The sequence below is a fragment of the Eptatretus burgeri genome, chromosome 14 (genome assembly GCF_056783735.1).
Source record: "Eptatretus burgeri isolate ZD-2024b chromosome 14, Ebu_testis_v1, whole genome shotgun sequence".
Taxonomy (NCBI): Eukaryota; Metazoa; Chordata; class Myxini; order Myxiniformes; family Myxinidae; genus Eptatretus; species Eptatretus burgeri.
Window position 1 is genome coordinate 36204712 of NC_140974.1, and position 27107 is coordinate 36231818.

At 41.8% G+C, this 27107-nt stretch overlaps 1 protein-coding gene and 1 long non-coding RNA gene across 3 annotated transcripts in view; one reads left to right on the top strand and one right to left on the bottom strand.

The window, feature by feature from the left end:
• The window catches only part of LOC147012967 (uncharacterized), a 77807-nt gene extending 59282 nt beyond the window's left edge, over positions 1-18525 (bottom strand). Inside the window, exon 1 of the long non-coding RNA XR_015051135.1 lies at positions 18240-18525. This is a non-coding gene — a long non-coding RNA (uncharacterized LOC147012967). The remainder of the gene's footprint in view (positions 1-18239) is intronic.
• Positions 1-27107, top strand: part of LOC147012966 (laminin subunit gamma-1-like) — a 253798-nt gene that overhangs the window by 84819 nt on the left and 141872 nt on the right. The window lies entirely within an intron of this gene.

Genomic DNA, 27107 nt, shown 5'->3' on the forward strand with positions numbered 1-27107 from the left:
TGTATCTCCCCTCCCCGATTATTGTTATAAATAAACCCCTGTTAAATGTACCAGCTCGTTTTCTGTGCTTTCCTTCATTGGCCTCGCAAGGTACGTATTGAGAAATAGTAAAGCCGTTCGTTCATTTTTTTCATTTGGTCTGGCGTGGCTTTGGTAACTTCCGCTCGGTTACGCCGGATCCGAATCGGTGATGGCGACTCGATTCGGCCAAAATCTGCTGAGGGTGTGGTTTCCCCGGAAGTTGGACGACGTGGGTACTCAGGTATATTGAAATTAGGCAATTAACCCTACCCCACACCGTCGAAATATTGGCGACCACGGTCCGCTAAGGCCGTGCTTCTCAACCGGTGGTCCGCCGCCCACTAGTGGGCCGCGGAGCCCTCACAGGTGGGCCGCGAGGTCGGCAAAAAAGAAAAGAAAAGAAGTATATAAAAAAGGGTCTGATCTTACAGTGTAAGACTTACACGACACAGCTGGAATTCAGCTAGGTCTGTTTGTACTTCCGTCTTTCCGAAACCGTCTAGCGAGCGCGCGCAAGAGAGAGATAGAGTGAGTCATTTTGTGCTTACGTACGTCATGTTAATGCAGTGGTGGTGGTTTACGCGCGTTCGATGTACATGTAACTGTGGTGTGAACGTACTATATCCGTGTGTATGTGTGTATTGTGTGTGTATGCATGTACGTGCCTTGTACTTAGTTCATGCGTTCACGAACTTGAAATTTTTGTGAACTTTTCAACTTTCGCGGATAATTTCTTGAACCGAAAATGGATCGATTTTTGAAACGAAGTGTGATGGAGAAGACAAATCTGCTCCGGAAAAATCTCGAAAGGTTGTGGTGAGGAAATATGACCCCGATTACATTAGATATGGATTCACGATGGCAGGCAGTGATGTTGAGCCAAAAGCACAGTGTGTTGAATGTGCTGAAATCCTGTCAAACGAGGCGCTTAAACACAAGACACCCGAATAGTGCAGGTAAGCCAAAGGAATATTTTGAGAGGAAAAGGGCTGGACTTCAGGCACAGCAGAAAGTGATTACAACATTTACAACTCAGTCAAAATCAGCATTGAAAGCCAGCTACATGGTTGCTGCTCATGTTGCTCGTAGCAAGAAAGCTTTCACAATCGCGGAAGAGCTTATTTTACCCAGCGCTGTTGATGTGTCGAGAAATTCTTGGAGAGGCAGCTGCAACCAAACTTCAGTCTGTATCACTCTCTAATGATACGGTGATGAGAAGAATTGTTGAAATGAGTGATGACATTGAATGCCAACTGGTGGAAAAAATAAAGGCCAGTCCGTATTTTTCCATTCAGTTGGATGAATCTACTGACATTAGCAATAATGCTTTATTGCTAGTTTTCGTGAGGTACTGCGGGGACAGTGATGTTCATGAGGATCTACTGTTTTGCAAAGACCTTCCCACAAAAACAGCTGCAGATGATGTAATGCTCTGGCTTGACAAATACTTCACTGACAAGAGTATTGATTGGAAGAACTGCGTAGGTGTGTGCACAGATGGTGCTGCATCAATGACAGGAGTCGATCGTGGTGTTCTAAAACAGATCCAACAGAGGGCGCCAGATGCCAAGAAGACCCACTGCTTCTTACATAGAGAAAATCTGGCAACAAAGCAGATGTCACCAGAACTGAATGAAGTCATTAATGTAGCTGTTAAAACTGTGAACTTCATCAACAAGAGTGCACTCAACTCAAGGTGTTTCGCTGCACTGTGTGAAAGACTTGATTCTGATCACTTGCAGCTTCTGTACCACAGTGAGGTGAGGTGGCTTTCAAGAGGACGTATGCTTAATCGCCTCTTTGAACTGAGACATGACTCCACATGTTCCTTGAAGAGAAACACTCACCACTTGCTGATCATTACAGTAATGATAACTTTTGTGCCAAGTTGGCTTACCTGTCAGATGTGTTTGACCAGTTAAATCAGCTCAACATATCAATGCAAGGTAGGAACAGTTCAGTGTTCTTGGTTGCTGATAAAATTGAAGGCTTCAAGAAAAAGCTTGTTCTTTGGAACAGAAAAGTGAAGGATGGACGACTTGAGATGTTTCCAGTTATGAGTGAAACTCTGGAATCCACTCCTCATACAGACATATCTGGGCTCATAATCCAGCATTTGACCGAGTTATCACAAAAGTTTGCAGACTACTTTCTCGAGGACCCAAGGCAAGGAAACCTTTGGATTTTGAACCCTTTCTCAGTGGATCCTGCTTCAGAAGATGTGGTCTTGTCCATTGTACTTAAAAATGAACTGATGGAACTTTCTGCAGACAGTAGTCTGAAGCTTCAGCATGCACAAGTAGATCTTCCTTCATTCTGGATATTGGCAAGCAGTGAATACACTTCTTTGTCAAAGCATGCCATCAGATTTCTTTTACCATTCACCACAACCTATCTCTGTGGATCTTCTCGACTGTAACTGTGACAAAATCAAAAGCACGAAATAGTCTAAAAACAGACACTCTGAATGCCACTTTGCATGTGAGTCTGTCCCCCATCAAACCATGACTTGACCATCTTATTTCCAAGAAGCAAGCTCAAGTGTCTCATTAAAGGTAAGCATAATGATTTGTTTTTAGCATTAAGTTTTATTGCCATTTTTCTCATTACGATTCTGTATGATGGGCCTCGAAAATTTCCTCAGAGCCAGAGTGGGCCTCAAGTTGAAAAAGGTTGAGAAGCACTGCGCTAAGGGAACCGTGAACTCTCGGACTTATCCGAGAGTCACGACCTAAATTCCGGGTGTTCAGTGGGAGACGACTCCACTGCTCCACCTAGTAGTCGTTTATTGCCACCGAACCCCGGCCCACAACAGTACCACCTGATGAGAAGAGTAGGATTGGGCAGCCTCAGGAAGGCAGCTCATTTGGGAGAGGAGTGATTGATTCAGTGAGTGAGTGAATCCGTGAATCAGTCGTAAGAGAGCTTTATAATATATATATATATATATATATATATATATATATATATATATATATATATATATATATATATATATATATATATATATATATATATATATATATATTCACAGCTTTTGTCACCTCTCTCTATCGAGTGCAGCCTGCAGCTGCTGGTTGCATCATTGGTTGGGACGTGGCTATGCCGCTGATGCAGTGTCCCCCTTCCCAGTACACTGGTACTCATTTTGCCGACCTCGGAAGAATGACAGGCTGAGTCAACCTCCTGGTGTATTTTTAATTCAGTGGCCAACGGGGCTTGAACTCAGGACCCTAGGATCCCAAGCCGCCACCCTAAGCACGAAGCCAACACCAGGCTTATAGTGTAGTGGCCGGGGCTGAAACAGGGCTCTAATTTAGGAGATACCCCTACCGGAGGTATAACAAGCTGAAACTGGTCTCATTTGAACCGTATGGATATCTAGTTTTTGAAAACTGAGGTTGTAGTTGTTGAAATTCTGCACAACATGGTGAATTAACCCCTTGAGTGTGGGAACATAAGATAAAATGGCAATTTTCAATCATTCTTTATTTACTTCAATAAGCATAAAATACATGTAGAATGATTGAATATTTCAGGGTATTTCTTTGTATTGGACATGTTTTAAGATATTTCAGGAGGTTTTAGGGTCGTAGGGGGGTTAAAGACCCACAAAATACCCCCAATTTTGGCAGTTTTTGTGCAATTTTAGCAAAAACTTGTACGTTTTCTCTTATTAAATGCCCAATATATGTTTTAAAAGTGCCAAGTTTGATTATTTTCATCAGGCAGGGTGTCTCATTAAAGAATATGTCAGTTAAACTGTGATAGAATGTTCACAACCATGTAAATTAACCCTTTCTCTGACATGTGCACGGTTCGAGTGAAAATTCTCACTTTTCTATAATCGGCATCTTTTACGCCAAAATGAACTGTTAACATTGAAAACTATGGAAAATATCAGGGTTACTATTAAAATTGATATTATGCAAGGTATTTTATGGACTTTTATGCTGCCAATGGATAAAAGACCCCCGGAATACCTCCAAATCGGCATTTCTTTTTTTTACCAATTTGATGCCACAATTGCCTCTTTTTTCGCATGATATTGTCATTTCATGTTATAACAGTCCCAAGTCTGATTTGATGAACCAGTCAGATTGTCTCATGAATGAAATTGCAGTTGAACCCGGATAAAAAGATCCACACCTTTGAGAAAATCTATTCCATATGTTTATATTGTTGCACAGTGAAACCCACTCATGAATCTTTCAATGCTGATCACATCTGAAATCAGCTGGCCACGCATCTAAATATCGAAAACAGTGTCTATCTCTGTTGCATTCTCATTTTCCTGTTGCACGACATTGCTGTGATTGTTGCAGTCAGTGCAGCTGCATACTGTATGTCAATACACTCTAGTCCTGCAAGGACACAAGGGCACATCCTCCCGTTTTCACAGTTTTTGTCAGTGCAGTAGAGGTGTGTTAAGTCTCGAACCTCAGCTGGAGCAGAATCTTGAGTATACATAGTCTGGGTAATTCCACCACCTCCACGAGTGGACCAGCCATGACCACTGGTGATATCAACGGTGAGTTTGCAACATGGCTGTCGCACCAAATCTTGTTTTGATACTTGGCCCGTAGGATGTGCTGCTTGAATGCATCCTCGGTTGGGGGAAGCAGAGATGCTGGCTTGTCTGTGGTCATGGCCGAATGGAAACGTGGATCATTCAATGAATCCAAGTCTTTGCCTTTTTTGCCATACATCAGAAGCACAAATTTCCATGACAATGAAACACAAGTGTCAATATCAGCCTCATGAAATCCTTTCATATCTGACAATGCTTGTGCATTCTTGATCAGTGTAGAATAACCTGTTCACTTCCCAATTCTGTTGAAAGAACATGTGGTGTCACACCCACTGATAGCGTATATGGCAGGGAGACACTCACAAACAGTCGATCCTAACTGAGTACGGTAACTATCTCATGGACTGGAATGTGTCTCTCCTTTCCAGAATGCCCAGCGTACATGTATACCTTGTCAGTCAGCTGTTTTCTACTATAATAGTAGATCAATAGTACCAGGTCATCCGTGTCATCACAGCGAACAATGAACCTTGAAAGGTCACGTGAGAGACTGACGACATGGAGGATTATCCAAGTATCCGCTTCCTCCTGTGTACTCTGAAGAGAGTCAATGGATGAGACTCTGAGTGGTTGTACTTCTTTCACCAGCTTGCCATCACCAAAACCACCGGCCAGAATAATTGATTTCTCGTTTGGTAATTGTTCGTAATTGTCCAATATATGTTGGGAGATGAAGTTTGCTAGGCTGGACTTGCTGCCTCCACTTTTCAGAAACTGGTGGTAGTTTGGAACCTGTCTGCTGCTCTTTTGTATGATTTCTCACAGATGAAACAATAAGTTGTTATGTTAAACGTGGAAGTGTCTGTGCGTCGGATTCGGGATGGACCACTTTCAACCATGTCACCAGCATTATCAGCCGTATCATTCACAGGCGCAAGTTCATTTTGTACACACTTGAGATTACTTGCGGTTGTATAAGATGCCCTACATTTCTAATGGTATCTAACGGTAACAGTTTGGTTTAAAATGCCATCTTTGATCTTGAGCAACCTGTCATGCACAGTGTCCTGACGTATTTCCACAGCTTGAAGAACAGCTTTTACTCCGTCAAGTGTTGGATTTCTTTTGAATGGATTGTCCACTGACTTCTCATCTAAAGTCTGTTCACATAGTACACAACTTTCACTCAGACATCTTCTCTTCTCAATGGGTTCTCCAATCAGATCCATCTTGATTCCCTGCAAGAGAAGGGTATTAAATTTCAGCGAGAGATGCCATAGCAGTGAATCACCGCAGGGAATTAGGCCTATGAATAAGGGTCAGTACACCGGGTGTGGAGCCTAATCAGGCTATCCTCACACAACATACACTTACTGAAGGGAGCCAACACTAAGGATTTATAGCCACTGAGCATGCAGAGCACTTTCACTTTTCATATATGTGGCATTCCATGGCCATGCTAATACCATGTACAACACATTGTTTACACATACACATAGGGCCGACACCATCACATACAGCACATAGTTTCATTAATCCTCTGATCTTGTACTATGAAAACATCTTTGGTTTTCTTTTTAAGATCCTACCTGTTCAATCGGCCTAATTTGACCAATACAATGGGTGATGATCCTCTTCTTGAGGTCAGTGTCTTGAAGTTGATAAGAAGATTTGACATGTTTGAGCCATGCATGACAGAGACACAGGTGTCATGATGCCCAAAACAAAAGATCAGCAGTGGCAATGCCACCTATGGTGTCTTGGTTTAACTAATAATATCATCATGGGAGAAAATTCCAACTGTCATTATCATTATTAATTGTATTTATTTACAGTACATATGCTACATGTGGGGGTATTTTGGGTTCCTTTTAATCCACTGCTCATGACAAACTGCACAGAATATCTCAAAACTTGTGAAATACCATCGAAAATTACAATGTAATGAGTTTGGCCTGAAATCGTTAAAAAATGCCAAATTAGTGGTACTCCGGAGGGTCTTTTACCCCTTGGCAGCATATAAGTCCATGAAATACCTTGCATAATATCAATTTCTAATAGTAACCCTGATATTTTCCATAGTTTTCCATGATAACAGCTCATTTTTGCATAAAAGATGCCGATTTTAGAAAAATGAGAATTTTCACTCCAACGGCGCACATGTCAGAGAAAGGGTTAATTTACCTGGTTGTGAACATTCTATCGTAGTTTAACTGACATATTCCTTAATGAGACACCCTGCCTGATGAAAATAATCAAATTTGGCACTTTTTAAACATATATTGGGCATTTAATAAGATAAAACATACAAGTTTTTGCTAAAATTGCACAGAAACTGCCAAAATTGGGGGTATTTTGTGGGTCCTTAACCACCTTCGGGGCATAAAACCCCTGAAATATCTTAAAACGTGTCCAATACATAGAAATACCCTGAAATAATCAACCCTAACAAATAATGAATTATTGAAAATGGCCATTTTTTCTTTTGTTCCCGCACTCAAGGGGTTAATTCACCATGTTGTGCAGAATTTCAACAACTACAACCTCAGTTTTCGAAAACTAGGCATCAATACAGTTCGAATGAGACCGGTTTCAGCTTGTTATACCACCGGTAGGGGTCGACTCATTTTTCTCGGTCTCGGCCACTACACTATTAGTTTTTGTCATGTATATACACAAATACTGGACATGGTGGTGAAATGGTTCGACTATCCACTCTGAGTCTGGGGTCAGTGGTTCAAACCCTGCTGACTCATACCAAAGACTTATAAGATGGTAAATTCTACTTCATTTCTTGATGCTCACCATTTAAAAAGGATAGAGCATGGATAAACAATACTGGGAAGGCAATAGCAAACCACCCAGTATCACCCTTGCTGTGCAACTGCTTTGGCAGCACCAACGCTCTGGAAAGAGTATGGTGCATCAAATTCAAAATATACATACAATGGATCTTTTGAGCCAAACTATTCAAAGCCAAAGAATGTTTAAGTTTTATCATGGCCTTGTAAAATGAAGCAGGCATTTCTCAACTATGATGATAACAAGGAACTGGCCCACAACTCATGCTTGTCTTGGCCCATCACTGTTTGTGATGAGAAGCTCCTCCCTTGTGCTTGATCCAGCACAGCTGGACTGCCACTTTGCCCGAGATTCCATGGCCTCGTGAGTGATAGGGTAGAAGGAGATGCAAAGAGCCCAAACCGAGCTTGAAATTTCCTGGGCAGGAGCAAAACATCTTTCACGTGTTAAGACCATTTGTACAACTTCATGTTTTCTTCCATGGCTCCACAATATATTCCACCTGTCATAATTATAGTAATTAGCATCTACTGCAGATTTTCATGAAATGTGTTCAGCTCTTGTTTATGCATGAAATCTAAGTTGATTGAAAATTAGATTCTGATGTTAGGTTTTATTCGATTCATGGTAATAATGGGTCCAGTACATCTGAGCAAAGTGAACTCATACATTATGGGAACTGTGTCGGCCTCAAAAGGAACGTAATATCTGAAGTGATGGGGAGTAAAAAGCCAACATAGTGACATTGACAACAATTGGATGCAATAAGCAAGGAACTTAATGAACAGGAAAAGAGAAGAGAGGGGATGGGAATGAACACAGGAAGCTGCAATTAAGAGGTTTAAAGGATGGTTTTTAGGGGTATAAAAGAACGTAATTAGGACTGGGAATAACTTGAGATGGTGTTGTAGCACCTGCTTGAAGTCCTAGTGAGAAGAGTAGGATTGAACAGCCTCAGCAAGGCAGTTATGCAAATGGGAGAAGAGGGGAATAAAAAAGTGGAGATGTACAGATGGCCTGGAGTTTAACCAGGAGGGGGTGACTGTGTCCCTGCGGAGTTCCTGGAAAGGGTTGGAAGGCTGAGAAAATCGTGGTAGCTAAACCAGATGAGAGGGGGTTAAAAACAGAGAGGTGCATTGGCCTGTCTGTGGTGAGATAGCAGCAGGCAATGTGCTTCGGCCTAATTGTAGGATATTCCAATAATGTTGAAAACTTTGGATTCCACAGATCCCAGGAGAAACAGGTGAAACTAAAGTACCACCTCGTTTGGGAGAGCAGTACTCCATTGGGCGACAGTCACCGGCCTTGTAGGCTGTCCCTCACACGCGAAGCAAAAAGCGGGGTCAAGGAATTGATTCACTCTCTGTCTGTCTGTCTGTCTGTCTGTCTGTCTGTCTGTCTGTCTACAAATGTCAGCTTATGATTGAGGAACAATTTGATTTCAATTGAATGATTTATTTTGCACACGAATCGGAACATGAATCGGAAAATGAATCGGAAAACAAACCTGCAGTTTAGCAGTACTTTGGCTCTGAATTCAACCCGATCGTGCGTGTGCAGAGAGGAGTGAAATAATTTTTTTAATCTGTCTGTCTGTCTCTCAAATAAAGCTGAAAATAATTCCAAACAGGAAACTTACTGTTTTCAAGGACGTCATAAAGAACACAAACAACAGGCACAGATAACTTGTGTAACGTGTCAAACAAGTTGGTGTAAAAGACGCTGCATCAATGGTGGCAAACTTCCAGAAAAAAATTCTACAACCTTTAAAACTTTTATTTCATTTCAATTAAATGATATACTTGTACACTGTAGAACTCAAATCACCTTTTTGGTACTTTCAAAAACCTTTCGTTCAGCAGTACTTGGACAAAATATTATGGCATTTTACCTCAATTAGACCAATCAGATTTGCTGCTCGCAGATCCTGCTCGTCTTTTTTTAAATTAAGACTACATGTGGTAAGGTGTTCTCTGAAATCTCTCGTTTTTCCAAGTAATGATTTTGAACAATAGATGATGTCCAGTCTGCAGTTGGTTAGGAGGCCAATTTGCGATTTCCTTGGCCCAGTAGGGATCATGGCTAATGATCAGGCCTTGGAGTTGAGACTGCATACCTTTTGCAGTGGCTGTCCATGGAAATACGAAGATCGGTGTGTTCGTTTAATAATAACTTTGGGGAGAAGATCATGATTTGTATTTTCACACTCACCCACTCCCCCACACCTTTCGACACGATACACACTCAGCCAAAATCCTCCTCCCTTCTCTCCATGCATACATGTAATTAATAGATTGCCAAAAAAAAAAAATTGTTACCTAGATTTAATAATTGTACAGCATGTACAAGTTAGTAATTGTGTACAAGGTATCTCTGAGTAAACATCACGTGTGAAATGTGCAAAAAAGATCGAAATGAAATCACCACTGATGTTCATTAATTCTTCCCTCATTCAAATATTGTCATTCTCTCCTCTTTTTCTCTCTTCAAACTAACATTTTCCCATCCCCAAGCCTTTACCCAATACTTTGTGGTGCTCATGATATTTAAACAAACTCTTTTACATTGAGATATTTCATAATTTTCCATGAGTAAACTCGCATCGTGCAGTCATTGCGTGCAGATGATTCTCGGTGATGTAATGTATGAATTATTTACTTTTAAGTCTCAAAATCATTCATATTCATTCCAAAGGAATTATCTCAGTCAATGAACTGGAAATAAATAAAAAATATTTTTTATTTATTTATTCTGCCCTTTTGGTCTTGATTTTGGAGCAGATGAGAACTGGATATAATTCACAAATCGGAGGAAACTAAACATTAATGATGAGGGTATTTTGGAATATCATAAAAGGAATGCTTCTTTTTTGTTAAATATTTAAGTTGCACAACCGCACAACCATGGCCTAAGGAAACATTGTAGCATATGATCACTCTATGGTTAATTCCAATGACTTCCAACAGATGGCTGCACTGAGGTTGAATTTTTTCTCAATTTTGACTTAAGAATGAAATGTGTCTGACAGGATGGTATCGAGGATGCATACTTACCTTTGAGATGTCTAGTCGAGCTTTGATTCCCAACCAGACTAGAAACTATCAGATTGGTGCTTCACAGATAGGGTGTTCCATCACAAGGTGTGCTGCCCCTCATATGGTCGTTATGCTGGGTGTTATGCCTGCCAGCATTAGTTGTTGAACGACAAAGATCCTGCATTGTCTTTCATCAAGATTAGGTGAGTTACCGCAAACATGCTGAACAAACTACAAATCCCTTCTCAATCAGCTCCAGTCAAACGTCAGGCCTTGGCAGCTGATAAGTGAAAGACTAAGCCCAAACTTCCACCTTAGCTGAGCTCACAGGAAGGGGGGATTAGTTATAACTATTAAATAAGTTGTCATAATAGTAGTAGTAGTAGTAGTGATGAACACATATGAAAAGAGAACACATACCTCTGTCAGGCTGAACAGTTTACATGTTGCAGCTCACCGATAGACTGGATATGCATCTGGATCTGAAGCAAAAACTCATCCACCAGGTTTGTCATAATCCGTCCACAACTTTTTGAGATATTCCGCGATATATAATTTTTGGTCCCATCTCTTAGGCCAAGGTCACATTTACTCTATGGCGAGGATACGGCGGCGGTACGCCCTCTGAATTGACAGAAACGTGCGGCGGCTGCAGAGAAACTGAGGTGGCCTCGGGGAGGCCCTACGCCGTTTGGCTATATTTTACAGGCCGTAGGGTCGCCGTGGAATTATAGCGCGGAGTTATAACTTTTTTTCATTTCTACGTTCGCCGTAGCAATTCGACAAGCCAAGCTATGACGTAGATGTGTTCCACGTTGACCGTACGTAGGGCATACGGTGGGCTTGCGTTATTCGTGCGGCTGCCGTAAGCTCTTCTCAATGAAAAATGAATTTTCCCAACCCCCAAAAAATTACAGCGGCCGCACTATTTACACGGTCACCGTACGGTGGCCTTGCAGTCTGTGTGACTACCTGCGGGCAACGCAGGGTCAACGCACGGTTCCCCTACGCCCACTGTGCACCTACGTACGGCCTCCGTGACAGTCTGCGTCGACCGTGCGTCCACCGTGCGCTACCGCTAGAGATCAGAGTATAGGTGTTTGCCTATACACAGTGGTGCCCCCAGAATCCCTATTTAATTCGTTCCAGGAGGCTGTTTGGATTGCAAAAAGTTCGGATTGCAAAAAGTTCGGATTCCAAAAATATTTTCCCAATAAGAAATAATGGAGTGAATTAATCCGTTCGTGGACCCTAAGAAAACGCACTTTCAAGACACTTTAAACTGAAATTCCCCATGTTTAAGGTAAAATAAGATGAGTAAATGACCTTTGGTGGCGGTATATTGCATGTAAACTGGTGCAATCACCACATCCAAAGGTCCACACAGGCTCGAGCTCCGGCCTGGATTCCGATCACTCGCGCACTCTGCGAGAGCGCTGCTCCCGGGGCAGCTCATCAAACATGATGCCCCCAGAACCAAAATCACTTTCAACAAACGCATCGAGCTGACGTAATAATGGATATTAAAAATTACAACTGGTTTTGCTGTGAAATTCAATCCTTGCCCGACAGTCCGTCACACCACGTGATTGGATTGCTTTTTTGTTATTAATTAAAACACAAGATGATTAAAAAAAAACAACACAAATGAAGGTGAAAACACGAGGTAAGGCCTGTCACATTTGGCTCGGCGGCCGGAGGGTCTACAAAATGTACGGGCACTAGCAATTATAAAGCGGCCGCAGTATTTCCACGGTCACACAATGTAGCAGTCACATATGTTTTTAGCATAGAGAGCCCGGCGTTGTTGTTGTTGTTCTTCTTCTTCTTCCTCTTCTTCTTCTCCTCCTCTTCTTCTCCTTCTTCTTCTCCTTCTTCTTCTTCTTCTTCTTCTTCTTCTTCTTCTTCTTCTTCTTCTTCTTCTTCTTCTTCTTCTTCTTCTTCTTCTTCTTCTTCTTCTTCTTCTTCTTCTTCTTCTTCTGACAAAACCTTAATCTCTCGTACTCGGCTCTTGTATATACAAGATCCGGATCTCCTAAAATACTGAGCACATGTACACATCCTCACATATACGGTGCATTTTGAGAGTGTCTATCATGAACTTTTAAATATATTCGGACATTTACTTTAAAGTTTCGAAAAGTTCACGTTACTATTTAAAGATTATTCCATTTATCGTATTGTAATTTCGTAAATACATTATATATTTCGTAAATACACGATATATCGTAAATACGTAAATACATTATGACGGGTTTCGCAATTGGCTTAATGAAGACACGTGACGAAATATCAGAAGTTGTTGTTGTTGTTTTTGAAAAAAATAATAATTTTTTTTTTTTTTTAGCCGACAAAACCTTTAGGTTTTGGATGCTGCTCTTCGACACATTTGTCCTTGTTATTTTTCGGGTAACAGCACGGCGTATTTATAAATTGTGGAGACCGAAAACGTGGGTGTGCTGTACGGTCTTTGATTTGATGTCCCACGGTGACCATAGGGCGTTCCTACGACGGCCATAGAATTTTGAAGGCAGACGCAAGGTGCCTGCAGGGGGACCACAGAGGGACCGCAGGGGGGCCCAAAGCCGAACGTGCGGCCAGACGGACGGTAACGAATGGGCTATTTATTTATTTATTTATTTTTTACCAGTTCTTTTGTTTCGGCTTGTCTAATTTCTACGGCGAACGTAGAAATGAAAACGTTATAACTCTGCGTTATAATTCCACGGCGACCTTACGGCCTGTAAAATATAGCCAAACGGCGTAGGGCCACCCTGAGGCCACCTCAGTTTCTCTGCGGCCGCCGCATGTTTCTGTCAATTCAGAGGGCGTACGGCCGCCGTATCCTCGCCGTAGAGCAAATGTGACTGAGGCCTAAAGTATCGATCGACACATGAGAGATGCTTTCACAAGGACTTCCACCGACGAACTGAATGAACAAAGCGTGAAGATGCGGCTCGAACAGGTGGGGGAGACACGTGAACAAACATGAACGCCACGTTGTGTTCGGTTTTTTAGAATGTATTAGGTTTTTTGGGCAAAATTTTCTCGAAAAAATTGTTCGGATTCCAATTTGTTCAAACAATGGGGCGTTCGGATTCTGGGGGCACCACGGTATATTATAGCTATAGTATATTTAGTTATATATACTGGTATATTTTTATTTCAGTAAAAAAAAAGAACTGGTATATATACCCACTCGTTACCATCCGTCTGGCCGCACGTTCGCCTTAGGGTCCCCTGCGGTCGCCTTGCGGGCACCTTGCATCTGCCTTGAAAATTCTATGGCCGCCGCAGGAACGCCCGAAGGTCACCGTGCTACATCAAATCAAAGACCGTACGGCACCCCACGTTTTCGGTCTCCACAATTTATAAATACGCTGTGCGGCTACCCGAAAAATAAAAACATATGTGACTGCTACATTGTGTGACCGTGGAAATACTACGGCCGCCGTATAATTGATGGTGGCCGCAGATTTTGGAGACCCAATGGCCGCCGTGGCAAATGTGACCGAGGCCTTAATTTGAAGAATCATTTAAAAGTGAAAAAAAACATGGTCGTATTGAGATCCAGATCTTCATAAAATTCGAAAGAATTTGGCATTGTCACATACCCAACCTGTCCACCAGGGTTCGTGAGAATCCATCCACAACTTTTTGAAATATCCTGCTCACAGACAGATAGAAAACAAAAACCAGAGACAGACAGGGGTGAAAACATAACCTCCATCCATCTACGGTGGTGAAGGTAATAAATTATATTTATTGATGAGGGACTGTGTGTTTTCTCTCACTTCTGTCAAGTTCCAGTTAAATCTCATAAAAAGTGGTGAAACATTTGAAAGTTTCTTCACAAAGTTCAATAGTTCTGTTGGAATGCTTGATAAGGAATTCTTGCATGATGTGATACATTATTTATTTGTTTTTCTTACCTCTATGTATTCCCTTCTTTCCCACTGATGTGTGCTCATAAGAATTGGACTCTTGTGTGAAGTTACCGCACAGTTCTTAAAGCTTGAAGTTTCTTTTTGCAAAAGTTTTTTTGAGAAATGTTGTAAAATGTTTTTTTGGGAAATTAAATGGTATATTATTATAAACAAAAGCAGGTGCCATTATTTGTGGGTAATTATCATAAATGAGAGTGGCCTGATCGTATAACTTCGTCTGCTCACAAGATAACTGATGTGCACAACTTGTAGTTCAGTATTTTAAGGGCAAAGAGGCCTTGGGGCTTTTAGGCCAATCAAAGGCATTTGGACCACTTTTTTATCCGATCTGATAGAGGCACCAAGGCCAAATTTTCATATAAACCAGGGCACCAAGACCATTATAAGGGCCTTCCCCTTTTCTCCTCCAAATCTAGTATAAAGTTATTATCATACTCATACAAAAGCATATTTTTGAAGGTGAAATTCGACATTCTCAACTCGTTTTCCGTACTCTTTACAAACCTGATAAATAACAGGTGACAATCGGTTCCAAAATCTCCTGCCAAATCGATTATTGCTGTCATACTACTGAATTTCAACCCCTGATGTAGCTCCTGTCCAACAATGAGACCATTATGCATTTAAAATCTGAACAGGATTGGTACATTGAGGAAAGAACTGAAACAGAACTTCATTCTGTTACACATTAAGATGCTACATTTTTCCGATCATGCTTATTAATCATTTGGCCTCTTTTATCTGTCACCATATTGGTCCAACTTCACTGTCTTGAAATATTTTTTTAAGGAAAATGACCCCTAAATATTCTTAATATATGGTGTTTCTCGAGCCAGATTGCATGTGCAGGTGGACCATTGGTGTGAAGTGTGGGGAATCGAGAAAGTTGGCACTTCACATAATCAAATGTGCTGACAATATGGCCTAGATGTACGCACACTCGCCTCTAAGCTGTCTAGCCTCGGTTTGTATCCAGACCCAGCAATAAACTATTATCCCAATGTTTCACACACAGGGTGATTCATGAATGGGTGTGTGCCATCCCTCAGATGGATGTTAAATGGGAGACCCATCTGCCAACATCTGTGGGTGGACCATAAAGATCCAACGGCATTCTTCGCGAAAAGTAGGCAAGATGAGTTATCGCCGGCACCTGGAACAAATTACTAACCAGCAGGGGGCACTGCATCATTGGCAAATCCACACCCTCAGCTAATGATGCTTTCCCTCAGCCTTGTGCTGCATATGGATGCAGGAAACCATCAAATTAATGCATTCAATCATTTTATGTTTTTGGTGAGAAGATCGCACCAATCATGATAATTATAAAATCATTGTCTTAAATAATTCAGACTACCTTTCCTCGAAGATGAAATAATGATTTTGCAGCCATATTTTCTCGATAAATATCATTTTTCATCTTACCAACAAAACTGAGACATATCCACCCATTGGTGGAGCAATGCGGCTGTTTAAGTCACATTAGACTCTTTACATTGTCAGCTTAGAGTTTGTTTGAAACTTATCATGTCCAGAAGTTATTTTTCTACAGCGAGGCCTGGGAGTCACTTTAATCCCTGTTAAATTTCTCACACCTCACTCCCTTTCCCTCCACCTTCCATCCTCCAGGCGTGATATGCGGCGACACTGACTCACTGATGCGGAAGTTGGTAGGAAGTTAGATGGCGTGGCAGACACAAGTTGATAAAGTGTTGAAAGGCGGTTGGTTGATTGGGTTTGGCTGCATAAAAAGGCACACACAGGCCAAATATTTGCTGAAGTGTGGACAGCTTTCGTGGAACACTTTGTGTACATGCGGAACACACAAGGTTTGGAAAACTTTCTCAACCAAAGCACCTCTACCGTGGCCCCCACATAGTCTAGATCTAACGACTGCAGCCAACTCTTTTTCATCAAGGAGAGTGTTGACAATGCCAGTATAGAATCAATGATTGAAGAACTGTGCGCTGAAGTCAGTGATGGCCGTTTTTTTTTTTTTTGCACAGCTGACTCCACAAATTCGACACAAGATGTCTAAGAGGACTTGGCGACAAATTCAGTTGTGCAAGGAGAATGATGGCGCGCAGACAGATACATTGATTAATTATTGTAAGTACTGCGTAATAAAACCTGATAATGAAAAGAGTTTAAGAATGAAGACTTTACTGGGGAGGGATTAAGCGATTTTTCAGACCACCCTGTCGATTGACTGAGGCCGAAGGAATAGCTAATTAAGGAGGGGAAGAGGAAAGTGGACAACAGAACAACAAATTGACAATAAATAATTCATTCATTCATTTGTGTGTCGTGTGTAGATGCTTGGTTGCATCGTTACATGCTGGGTGCCCTGTTGTGCCAGTGATGCAATGCCCACCCTGAGTTGGTGCAGGAATTTTTTATTTGTTCAGGGTAGTGACGATAACTCACCTCGTCTCCAGGAAAGACACTGTGCGGTCTTGAACATCCACAAACTAATGCTTGCGTACAGGACACCAGGCTGCACATCGATCAATAACAAGTGCTAGAAAGAGTCCTCCAGCTTAATTTTGTTCCCACGTATGGTGGATGCATTGATGCAACTCTCTTCCTATGAAGCACCAATCCAACAGTTTATAGCTGGGCTGAGAATCAAACACAGGCCAGAATCTCAGGGGAGAGTGTGCTACCTCTTCACCATCCTGTCACACTACATTGAAGAATGAATGAATAACAGGCAACACACAGTGAAACAACAAGAAATTCCAATGAGTGGTTCATCTGGAGAAAGGAGAGTGGGGAAGGATATCCATATGACCAATTAATTCCAATGGTTGTTTTGTCATTTTTAACATAGCACTCCAAGCCACGCCTGGTGGTTGGCTTAATGGTTAAGGTGGCGGGCTTTGCATCCGAGGGTCCTCAGTTAAAATCCCGCTCAGCTGTTGAATTAATAACAGGTGGGATTAACTCAGCTTGTCATCCTTCTGAGGCCAGCAAAATGAGTGCCAGCATGCTGGTATACTGTGTCAGAGTGGCGACCCGTCCGGGATTGTGCCCAATAGCCAAGGAGACTGCTTAAGCAGCACTAACACTCTGCACAAAGTATGGTCCCAATGGATGGATGGGAAGGTAGGTCCAATCTGTGCATTGTCTACACAGAGAGGGTAGGAGCAAAAATTGTGCCATATTTACATATATATATATATATATATATATATATATATATATATATATATATATATATATATATATATATATATATATATATATATATATATATATATATATATATATCATCCCGCAGGATAATTTGGAGATTTGTCCAGGCGTTTATACAACCAGATGCTCAGAAACAAGCATACTACAAATGAGCTCCCCTGCCACTCAGCTGAAAACCAGAGCGAAGACAATTATCATTAGAAAGGAATCTGTAGGACACATTAATGCCCATGTAGGGTGCAGGTGAAATGTACGAATAGTTTACTTGAATGTAAGTGGATCTTGTTTTTGGAATTTTGTTTAAACAATGAATTCATTGCATGACTTTTACTATGTGACAGTGAGGTGAGGGGAAGAATAGATGCTGTGAATAAGCCACACAATGAAACCCTGTTTCATCTGCAATGTAGAGAGATTCTGTTTGGTGTCTGATGTTTCAAAACTGGAAATGATAGAGAAATCTGGAAACGATAGAGTAACTACAGTAGTTCAAAAGTCAAAAGAAACGTGGGGGTATCAACAGGTACTTAGAATGTTTTCCCAACCTATTTGTTCCAACAATTTAACATTCAAATAGTTACAGATAAACTTTAAAATAACTACCATACGCAGGTGGTGATCCCAATAACATGTATGGACAGAAGGTTGTAGCTTTTGCAAAAACAAATTCAGTAAAATGTCGAGACATTGTGTCCTTCAACCCACCTCAATGTGTCCTTCAGAACAAGGTGAGGCATTCAAAAAGTGCTTCGAGTGAGACATCTACAATAGAACAAGACATGTCAATGTTAATTTCCATTAAAAAAACAACATATTTATTTAGAAATATATCAATCGTACCTCCTGGCAGTAATAGTGAGCATCAGCCACAGATTACGTCTCACACGGTAAACCGCATAATCCGCAAAGAACAAAGTATCTGTCTGCCACCCAGACGAATGTTCCAACTAATGCAAACCAATCAACCAGAAGGCACATGGTATGACTTGCTCGTAAATCAAAAATAGGTGGAGCGTGATGAGAGCATGAGTAGGACTTTGGGGTTTCTCCTGCACCTCAAAAATTTACATGTAAGTGAATGGGGAAAAAGGGAAAAAGTTACAGAATGACACCAAACTTCTCCAAATTTCCTCTCTTTTTACTTTCTTTTCTTTTTTTTTTTGGAACACCTTGTCGAGGCTCGTATGAGAGCTAACACACAATGCACAGCAAGGGGGGCATGAAACAAGAGGGGCAGGAGTGGGAAGGACAAAACAGTGGGTAACAGAGACATTAGGAGATCTGGGGAAGGGAGAGGGATGGGGCAGGGAACACGGGGTATACAAGATGGACATTACATGGATTTTCAGGAAGCAAAGCAGGGAATGTGAAGGAGGTGGGTTTGGGGTGGATAAATGGTGGTCGAAAAGATCGAGGATTTGGATGGGGGATGATAAGAGGTGGTGGTGAACAGCTGTTTTGAAGGCCTGGAGGGAAAAATGGGATTGAACAGAGTGAGGGAGTTTATTCCAAAGGCAGGAAAAAAGAGGAGTGAAAGTGAGCAGTGATTCATCAATTTGGTAGTTTTACCAGGAAGGGGTTGTTGGCGGACCTTGAGCGCCCTGCGGAAATATGTTGGGGACAAATCGCAGACACAGCAAGGAGGGGGGGGGGCGAGACCAGTGAGGAAATGGTAGAGGACAGAAAGAGCACCAACCTGCCTGCAGTGAGTGGGTGAGAGGCCCAAAAACTCAACCTCACCGCGGGAGATAACAATGATCCTAAATGTCTTGGTTTCCACAGCGTGAAGCTGAGAAAGGTGAGAGGCAGGAGCAACAGCCCAGAGGGGAGAGCAGGACTCCATCAGGCTGTGGACGAAAATTTTGTGTGTGGTCAGGAGCTCAGGTGGGCCGAGGAAGGACTTTGCACGACGGAGGATTCCCAGTCGGCGACTGGCTTTGGAGGCCTGGTTGGAAATGTTGCTTTCCCAGGAAAGATCATGGCAGATAGTGAGACCCAAAAACATGAAACTACTTCTTTCAGAGGATTGTTGAAATAGTGGATGGGGGTTGGGGGGGTTCCAAACGGTCCTTTCAGAGAGACATAGTGAGATTGTGAGATTTGTCCGGATTGAAAGACATGTTCCACGTGTTGAACCAGATTGTCATTTTGCCCAGATCTACAGTGAGCGAAGAAGCTGCTGCTTGCATGTCTGAGGGATGACCGATGGTACGGCAGAGGGTGGAGTCATCAGCAAAGAAATAAAGAGGATTTTCCAGAGAGTCGGAGAGATCATTGATGAAAACCAGAAAAAGAACAGGGCCCAGAACGCTGCCTTGAGGAACTCCAGCCTGGACAGGAAGAGGGGATGAAAGAACTCCATTTAGGGCCACAGGTTGTCTGTGAGCCATGAGCGGAGATGGCCTTGGATACCATAAGAAGAGAGTTTGGTGATCAGGGTAGGGTGCTAGACTGTGTCAAAAGCACGCAATATGTCTCGGGATATGGCTCTGATTTTATGTCCGGCATTGAGGACCTCTATCCATTGATGGGAGAGCAGAAGCAGCATATCCAGGGTAGAGTGACCTGGTCTGAAACCAAATTGATGATCGTAAATCAGGCCATTGGAGAAGAGGAGGAGAAGAGGAAACTTCCCAAAGTTTCCCAAAATCTTCCTCCCTTTTTTCAGGAGTTCTGAGGTACTTACAAAAATGTGCATGACTGACACTAAAACTCATCATAGTTCCAACAAATATTTGTTAGTGGTTACTCATCATTGTCGAGTATATCAGTAAAATACGGGGCGGCAGCCCGTTAAAACCTCCCAACCCTTATTTTATTTTTTTGTACATATATATATATATATATATATATATATATATATATATATATATATATATATATATATATACACACAGATGGTCATGGCGTTGTCGATGAGGGTGAGGCGAGAGCGGAGAGAGGTGTGGAAAGAGCAAGAGGTAAGAAAGGCAAGAGCAGAGACAAGAGAGGCAAGAGCAGAGGCAAGGGAGGCAGCAAGAGCGACTGCTCTGGCCTTTATAGGACTCGCAGATCAGGGGGAGGGGCCACCCCGAATCAAAACGTCATCATCTGAATCGGGCACTCCAATTGGCCCCAACCCCTCACATGGCCCGCCAACTTTGGCCGGAAACCGCATCACTTCGTTTCTGGCAAGGTCATCCCAGACAGTGAACATATTTCGCTCTGACCCCACGACATGACACAAATCGCCAACACCAAAATTGGCACGTGAATCGTCCTGCAAAAACCCCCGGGCCATGCCCGGGCGACTGGTCAAGGGTCCCGCATACCCGTTCGGGCATTCCACCAGCGTCGATCAATGCGCTCGCTCCGCGCGTGCCAACGTGGTCCGCACTGTGCATTCCTCAGCTCGATCGCAGCTTCGCTGGCCGTAGAGATGAGGAGACATTCACCATCCGTGGAGATTCCACTGCTGCCAGCAAGGGCCAAAGGTACATCGTCATGGATAAATCCATGCACATTTCAAGAGCGGCATACGTGTCTGCTTCCGAACACATTCCATACAGTGTGCGCGGTTCCGCCATTACGCACGTGGCCAGCACTCGCGTTCACATGACTCCGCTAGCGTGTGCGTGGGGCGAACACCAACATGTGTCGGACACCGAGGTTGAGAAGGAACGGGCCGCTTCTACTCCACACACTCGTATCCCGCCTAACATGGCATGCAGTCGTCTTTATCGGCCTCAGTGCGCATTTCGTGCAGCGTGGGCATCGTGCTGGCTTTGTTTCCTGTGTTGTGAAAAACACCATTCGTGCAGCCCCTTAAGAGATATTTATTTGCATGCCTTTTTAATGCAACCGGCATTCCTCCCCAGACCATTGGGAGCTCGAGTCGACAACACTGCCAAGCGCACATTGCTCGCCGCATACGCCGGGTTCAGTGCTTGCCTGGGAACGAGGGCTCTGTGCAGCAATTTGCTCACCGTGGCACCGCACGTGCTGATTTGCCTCAGGAATAATCAGACGAAAAGAAGAGTGGGGACGAAATGAAGAAGAAAATGATTTAAGCAACCCTAGCTGTGAGATCATCGCAACGCACTTCCTTGTTGTCCCACTAAACAAAAGGAAAGGGACTATCTACACATATAATAATGGAACAACTGTCTTGGGACACCTATTGTTGTATGCATGCGGTTCTGAGAACCGCAACAATATTATCATAACATAATCATCATATAATGGGTGTAAGCCTACAACTTCTGACACACTTTTCTCCGAACATATTCTGTTCATACTTCCGAAATCGTCACGTTATGTTTTCCATGTATTTACGCAGGTGATAGCGGATTCTAAAAATCGAATATAGATAGAATTTTCAAAGAGGGAATCGATGATGTCACAATCAGCAGAGTTCGGTGGCAAACCGACGGCCAGGTCCCAGATGACGTGCTTTACTTAACTCAGTCCATGAGTTCAGGACGTTTGTTCAACTCCGCATTTATGACTTTTATCCTGCCATGTTGTTAATCTGTTGATGGAGGTCATGTAGAAACGATGAATATGTCAAATTCTTTGTGTTACTCATGCGGCGCTATGTGTCAAGGCCAACAATCTAAAACGACCGGTCTCAAACGCTACCATGGGCACCCAGACACACCACCAATATGAATTTAGCTGTTGAATGCGGCGCAAAACATCCAAAGAAACTACCATAACCGAGTATTGTGATCCGTCCTGTCCCCCATACCCGTTGTAGATGGGTATCTGCTCGTGTTGTGTAATTTTCCGTTGTTACAAAATCCAACAGTGAGAGAAAAGGTTGATGGGTTTATCGTGAAGAAGATGACAAGTGTTAAATTAAGACTTGGGCTGGAAATTCAAAAAACTTAAAGGCTCTAATGATGACATTTAAGATTGAAGAGCAATTAGCTGATGAATTACATAAACCAGTAATCACAAAGTTTAAAAGAAGGAAGGTTTATTACAACGAAGTTGATTATATCTGGTCCGCTGACTTGATTGAACTCAGTGATGATAAGGGGTACAAGTATGCTTTAACTGTTATTGATTTGAGGAGTATATATGTGTGGGTTGTTAATTTGAAAAACAAAACAGGTAATACTCTTATGTTAACCTTCCAACAGATATTTAATAAAAGCAAGAGAAAACCTAAGAAAAAAAATTGTGGACTGATGAGGGCACAGAGCTCGACAACAAAAATTTTAGGAATTTTCTGAAAGATAACAGTATTACATTATACAGTACCTTTAATGAAGGAAAAGTGGTTGTTATTGAGCATTTTAATTGCACTTTGAATGAGTGGCTTTGTAAAAAATTCACTCTACTTGGTTCTCAATAATGGCTATCTTTAATTCAAGACATTGAAGATAAGTACAATGATACGATTCACACCTCAACAAAATCCAACCCATTAGAAACATTCACAAAAGTAATATATGAAACAGACATTAATCTGAGAAATCCAAAGTTTGGTGATGTCGTAAGAATATTTTGGAGGAAATCGCATTTAAAAAAAAGGTTATACTAAGCGATGGATGAATGAAGATTTTAAAATCATTGATGTCATAGATACAGTTCCTTGGACTTACAAATTATATGATTTAAAAGGAGAAGAGGTTTTAGGTTCATTTTATTTACAGGAATTACAAAAGACAAACATAATAAATAATAATAATAATAAATTAAAAAATTGACTACACCCCATTTTTGACTCCGCTCACACAAACCACGCCCATGCAAGCCACACCAACACAAGCCACACGCACACACCACATCCATCATATCTACATCCATACACTGCATCCACATCCATAATACAATGTTTAATTTATTAGTTCCCCACAACGCGTTTATTTAATTTAAAAATTCACCATGCCCCATTCTTTGTCTCCACCCACACGAGCCAATCCCACACAAGCCACACCCACACATACCACACCCATATACCCCATCATCCCTACCCTTGACCCACCACCCCCTCATCACACCCCACCCTTCCCCACACATACACACGGGGAGGGGAATGGTGGGATGAGGGAGGCAATGGGTCATTGGGGGGAGCACACCTTCCCACCACTCTCCCCCTCTCCCCCTTTCTTTTTTACCGCTCCTTTATCCTTTTTTTGTCGTTGACAATTTTATTATGAACAAAGATGAACAGATTTTATTTTATTACGTTTGTTTGAGTGAGAGAGTGAGGGGTCTTGAATCATCTGAGTGTTTCCTGTTAAAACACACACGTATTAATATTATATGACGCACATGTGAATTCCTCAGGAGGTGTAGGAGTAAATCGTATTGTCAAGAAATAAATAAATCCTAACTCTCATTTATTAGCTTCAGTCAGAGATATGAGTAATTAATTACTTGGGGTAGCCTCTGATAACTGTTTGGAACAAGAGGCAACATATCTGCGCTTTCTTCGTGATTGACACTGTAAAACCAGGAAACACAGGCAGTCTCATTTAGCATCGTTGTATTTTATTACGTGTAACACCTTTCCAGTAAATCTTCAAAGAACATTGAAATTTAACATCATCGTGTTTTATTATGTGTGATACCGTTAAGGAAATCTTCAAAGAACGTTGAAACATTGGGAAAATTCTGTGATATTTTATTTAGGTCGTAATTTAGGTCATTGTAAAATTCCTGACGAACTAACTGGATTTCTGTCAGGACGTCATTCAGTGCTTCCCATTCCTTGTGGAGATCATTAGCATAACAATTCACCTCATCTATGAGTGAGTTTGAAATGCTGTAATAAAAAGGAAAATAAATAATTAGTTATATAATTAATCATATACAATCAAAACAAAGACCAATTACTGCATCATAGTTCCAAGAAGGAAGCCAGACTGCTAGAAGGAAGGTACATGGATGACCGTCCAGATATACTACATCCATACTGGGAAAATTGTGGCCATTTGTATCTCTACGAAGGACTGTTATTTTATGACTCTAGAATCATCATACCAACTGACATGAACCAACTGACATGTTTCAAAGCATTCATGATGATGGACATCAAAGTGTGATGAGGTGTCGACGCCGAGCCAATAATTGTATTTGGTGGTCCGGTATGAGTGGGGATGTCAAGGACTATGTCAGTAAATGTGATCCTTGTATCAAGCACCAGCCTGCTCAAATCGCTATTCCTATTCCGTCTCATCTGTGGGAACGGATAATCGCTGATATCCTCGAGTTTGACAAGAAACACTGCCTGGTCATGGTGGATTACTACTTGAGATTCAACGAGCTCAAACACTTACCCTCTCTCACAAGTGAAATGCTCATTCATAAAATGAAGTCAACCTTTGCTCGCTGGGGCATTCTTGATACTCTCAACTCAGAAAATGGAAGTCAATTTGCGTCCATGAAGTTTGCGGAATTTGCTGGAAAATATGGCTTTGAACATGTGACTGCAAGTGCAAGGTATCCACAGGCAAATTAATGTGCTAAAAAGGCTGTACACATTGCGAAAATGATCCTGCTACAACCCGATCCGTATTCAGGGTTGATGTCTTACCGGAATACTCCTCTTGAGCCGACAGGTTTCAGCCCTGCACAGTTGATGCTGGGTCGGAGATTGAAGACAACTATGCCAACCATGTCCCAGAATCTTCAGCCAAACACAAACAAGATTGAGCCTGATATCGTGAAGAGCAATGATGATAAGGCCAAGGAAAAATACACTTACTACTACAATCGAAGACATTCTCCTGAACTTCTCCCTGAACTTCTCCCTGAACTTCAGGTTGGTGAAAAAGTTAAGTCAGAATTGGTCATCAGAACTCTAACCTGGGAACAGTTGTGTGCTATCTATTTTAGCACTACACATAAAATTCCTCGCTCTGATGGTGTATGCGTTGGTGACAAAGTTCTTAAAAGGAACAGACGCCACCTCAAACCTGATATGATCGTACCTTCTTCACCTTCTACATTACCACGTTCAGAAGACATTCCTGAAGAACCCATCAGTCAATGAAACTCCAATTGATATTGGAACAGAAAGCTCTGAGCAATCTGTCGAGTATAAACCTCATTCTGACAGAAAAGTCAAGTCAGTTGAAAGACGTGATCTTTAATTAAAGTGAGAAAGAGAGGCTCTGGGCAGAATAATGCCCATCATTTCTATCAGATACCAATGTCAGGTAGTCCACCCTGATGTTGTCGCTCAGCTTTGCTTTTAAGTTGGGTTCTGTTTCTTTGTTCTTCTGTTGCGTGTTCTAGTTTGATACTTGATAAATAGCCATTTATTCAACGTTTTGACCAGGAATTATTCTGCTTATGACTAATTAGGTTATGGGTTTTTTGAAGCCTTTTCAGGCTTGTTTGTTGGAGGAGATGTTGTGGAAGTACAGTTCTCATACATATATTAATGTGGGGCTGATGACATGTTGGTTTGGCATATTTGTAATAATGCCCCCAGAATCCGAACGCCCCATTGTTTGAACAAATTGGAATCCGAACAATTTTTTCGAGAAAATTTTGCCCTCAAAACCGAACACATTTTCAAAAACGGAACACAACGTGGCGTTCATGTTTGTTCACGTGCGTCTCCCCCACCTGTTCGACCCGCATCTTCGCACTTTGTTCATTCAATTGGTCGGTGGAAGTACTCGTGAAAGCATCTCTCATGTGTCGATTGCTACTTTACCTCGTGTTTTCACCTTGATTTGTGCTTTTTTTTTCAATCATCACCCTTTTGCATTCACCATGGCACCCAAGAAGAGCAGTGAAGCAAATAGGAGTAAGAGGAAATCCGTGAGAACGACAATAGAGTTGAAGAAAGAACTTATCGCTAAGCATGAGGAGCGGTATGCGTGTGTCTGATCTCGCTACCATGTTCGAGCTGCCAAAATCGACCGTGTGTACGATTTTGAAAAATAAAGAAGCAATAAAAGCAGCTGATGTTATTTAGGTTATTTTGGTCGAATTTCTCGGGTTCGGGTTATTTCCTCGATTAACAGTTAACAATCCTCGGGTTATTTAGGTCATTTACTCATCTTATTTTACCTTTAACATGGGTAATTTCAGTTGAAAGTGTCTTGAAAGTGGGTTTTCTTGGGGTCAAGGAACGGATTAATTCACTTTCCATTATTTCTTATTGGGAAAATAGTCTTGGAATCCGAACTTTTTGCAATCCAAACAGCCTCCTGGAACGAATTAATTTCGGATTCTGGGGGCACCACTGTAGTTCCATAATGGCTGCTCACTGAACAGGTGTGTTTGGATCATTCCCGACATTTGGCTACTGTTACAATCTGTGGTGTTACAAACTTAGTTTTCATGACCAGGCAGGTTATTATGTCTTCATCAGCGACAACCATTTGGCCATTATACTCATCAAAAAGGACAATACTATGACTTATTTTGTTTACATTAAAAATAATCAGTTGTCATATGATGTCAATTGGATTGTGACCCATGCCATTTGAATCATAGGAAAGTTGGAAACCTATACTTTAACACTAACCAGGACAGCCATTGGCTTGCGACCTAAGAGTCTTGAGTTTGAGCCCCTGTCAGTCATTGAATTTTCTGTAAGGTGGGATTGACTCAGCCTGTCAT